The following is a 3,369-nucleotide window of genomic DNA, read 5'->3' on the forward strand; positions in this document are numbered from 1 at the left end:
CGCGTCCTCCTGCAGTCCCCAGCCCGCCGCCGCCAGGGCCCGCACCCACCTGCTCGGTCCGAGCCGCCTGGCCACACTCTGAGCACCAACAGACCCGGGCGCGCACAAAAGCGCCAAACAGCGGCACGTGACCTCCCCGCAGGGCCAGGCATTGGCTGAGAGCGGCGGCACGTGCCGCCCCTGCCCCCCGCAGTCGAAGTGGGGCCCCGCCCCTGGGGACCCCGGAGCACCTTGGGAAGTGTAGTTCAGCGGGCGGAGTCCGAGGACAATGCCAAGGGTGGGGAACACTTGGGGGTCTCCCCAGGTGTCAGCCGGGTCGGGGCGGCCGTCTGACCGTGGCAGAGGGCCAGAATGCGGCCGAACCAGCTTGCCCATCACTAGTGAGAGGGCGGGCTGGGGCGGGCTGGGGCGGGTCCCCCCTCCCTACCTCTCAAGACAGTGTCTGCGGACTCCTCCTCTGTGGAGCCACGTGTCCCGCATCACCCCAAGGGCAGCACTCGGACAGCGCAGTGCCCTCTTGCCCACCACGTGCCGTCATCAGACGCCCAAGCCCTAGTGACAGGACAACGCCCCTGTAAGTTCCCCTGCACCGTGGTCCTGCCTGACACCCACCTGTCACTTGAACTGTGACATCATAACCCTAACCCACCCGTCCCTAACAGGTCACAGGCGTGGCCCTTTCCTCACTGGTGCATTCTCTGTGCCAACGTGTGTCTCCAGAGACCTGTTGTCCTAGTGATGGGAGGAGACTGGTGGTCCTAATGGTGACCAGAGATCTGCGGGGAATAAGCATGTGGTTCTGGAATTTGAGCTCCTTTGGTCTCACAAAGTCACTTAGCTTAAATGCAGCGGCCATCTGTTTTGCCAAGCCTTTGCCTGACCATAGAGAAGGAAGGCGCAGTAGTGTTCTAGACTACACAGACTGCAGCTAAGTGTTGCTTTTGTTCTTGGAGCACGTGCTCCCCAGAGGGGCTGGCCTTTTTTAGGAATCAAAACAAAAGGAGTCACAAGGTCAAGGTCTCTCTGACCTGAAAGGACTTGAAGGCACAGAACAGCACAAAGGAAAATGGGTCTGACCCTAGTGGTATTAGAATAACTGGCCTCCTTTCCCCCAAAGGAAAAATAAATAAAATGAGCATGATTCCTCCTCTTACCCAGGCTGCTTACCCTCCTCCTCCTCTTACCCAGGCTGTGTCCTCCAGTGGTGGTAATTTCACCGAAACACCTGCTTTGGGGTCCGGACTAGGCAGAAGGGCATCTTCGTTTTATTAACCAATAGACCCACCCCCCCCCCAAACCAAGAAACAAATAAATCCAACTCTGCTGAAACAATAGTCCTAATTTAAAAAGACTTCTGTGCCTAGCCAGTCACTAGGGATGTGCTGGATGTAAAATATTAGATACCCGGGACAATGAAAACTGAATCTTATAGCAGCAAACTGCAAAAAGCAAACAATTAGCAATGCACTGTTCCCTGAAATATGCTTGTTGTGGCATTTTCTCCAACAATTACCCTTGTGTGGGGTCGGCTTCTCCCCTTCCCCCAATCCAGTGGTTTCCTCTTAGCATGTGAGCAGATCCAGGAATAATTCAGATTCTGAGCTCTGCAAGGCTTCTCCCTCTCAGACCAAACCTAGCCACAAAATGGCCAGGTGTTTCCATATGTCGCTTTTCTGAGCGAAATCGTCAGAGGCTGGAAGAGGTGGGGGTGGGGGACAATAAGACCTTACTGAAAAGTGACAAATCAGCAGGCAACACAAATGAGCAAGAACCCAAGGCCAAAGGAGTCTATTATTCCCTGAACCAGCCTTTATCTTGAAGTCTTTGTATTTGATCTGGAGGTTTGAAGAGAAAGGCCCCACCCATTTGATCCTCCTTTTTTTTTAAATACAAAAATTGCCACACAAAAATTTCACATTTCTGACAATTAATGTTGTGACAAGAAAAAAATAAATCCTTCAAAACACTGATTATTTTAAAGCACTTACACGGTTTCCCCCCACCTTTTCTTTCTCCCTACAGCAGATGTCTATTTCCATGGAAACCACAGCTAAGGAAGGAAGATGTTAGAACTCATGGAGATTTTTAATCTTTTTTAACGATGCCACTTGGCTTCTGGGTTCATTGTTAGCTGCCTGGTCCTCCCATTCTCTGCGACAAGGGTTGCCCGAGATCCTCACTGCTGCTTGAGGACTGGGGGCTGGGAAAGGGTGCTGGAATAAGGCCCCTCTAGAATGATCCTGTGAATAAAAACATGCTTGTGCAGTAGTATGGTCCCTGTTGTTTAGGGTGGGGCTGCCTTCTAGAAGCAAGACTGTGCTATATATCAATTCATGGCTGTTCCTGCACGAGCCTGGGAATACAAAGGGGTTTCAACTGTCAGGAGAGAAAACAGCACTGTGCCTTCACTTTGGAAGGGGCAGAACTTCTTTTCTGGACACTTCCTAAAACTAACTTCAAACTCGACTCCCTGCAGAAGTGCCAGCAAAGAGTTAATGTTCACATCTTGGAAGTGTCTATCTTTGCCCATGAGAATTATTTTTGCTTCTGCTCAGATGGTTCAGTCGTATTGCCGTGGAGCTAGCTGGCTGTGACTGTGGATTAGCACAAAGTGAGGTCGAGATATGGCAGTCATCCAGCTTATTTGATCTATGCAGACAGCTAAAGAAGAACACTTCGGGCTTCAAAGTCCAGAAGGGATGTCTGCACCCATCAGACGGCCAGTCTGTAGCCAGATCTCCCCTGTTGCCAGAGAGCACCGGCAGCCTTTGTTCATTGTTGCTTGGGCTGCAGGGGTTGTCTCCCGCGTGGGCGCTGGTGAGTTCCACTGCTGCTCACAGGGCCTGTCCTTGGCAAGAGGGTGTCGTGGGAGAGGTTTTCTCCTTATCCTCGGCCGCTGTGTTCCCTTTATCCCCTAATCTTTCGGCACAGTGCTCTAACACTCCCTATTCAAAACCTGTGAGTCTGCTATTTCACACGCCTGTCTCCCTCACCACAGGCGATGAAGTCCCAGAGGACAGGGCTGTGTCTTTGTCTTGGTACCTTGAGGACTGGGATGTGGGGCCTGGATGCCGACTGTTGACTTTAGGCAAAGAACAACTTTGCTCGTCCTCAGTTTCCACATGGGTAACATTAGGCACTTACACCACGTAGGGGTCGTCAGGATTAAATAAGTTAATACAAGTGAAAGTGTTTAACACAATGTCTGGCTGTCGTTGCTAGAAAACATGTTTATCTTGCTTTCTTTTTTAGATGAGTAGGTAGTGGGGTTAATTGGTGGGCAGCTCTGAGCCTTTCTTTCATGAGTACTGTTTGGTCAGAAGGCCAAGATTAGGGCTGTACTTGACCCCATAGCCATCTGGGATGAGG

The 3,369-nt window shown here is 51.3% G+C and overlaps 1 protein-coding gene across 1 annotated transcript in view; it reads right to left on the reverse strand.

Moving 5' to 3' along the window:
- STMN1 (stathmin 1) overlaps positions 1 to 158 on the reverse strand; it is a 5,472-nt gene extending 5,314 nt beyond the window's left edge. Inside the window, exon 1 of the mRNA XM_004678638.2 lies at positions 50 to 158. The gene's annotated coding sequence lies outside the window, so the exon portion shown is untranslated. The remainder of the gene's footprint in view (positions 1 to 49) is intronic.
- Positions 159 to 3,369: the final 3,211 nt, after the last annotated feature.

Source organism: Condylura cristata, unplaced genomic scaffold, assembly GCF_000260355.1.
Source record: "Condylura cristata isolate star-nosed mole 26May11 unplaced genomic scaffold, ConCri1.0 scaffold00008, whole genome shotgun sequence".
Taxonomy (NCBI): Eukaryota; Metazoa; Chordata; class Mammalia; order Eulipotyphla; family Talpidae; genus Condylura; species Condylura cristata.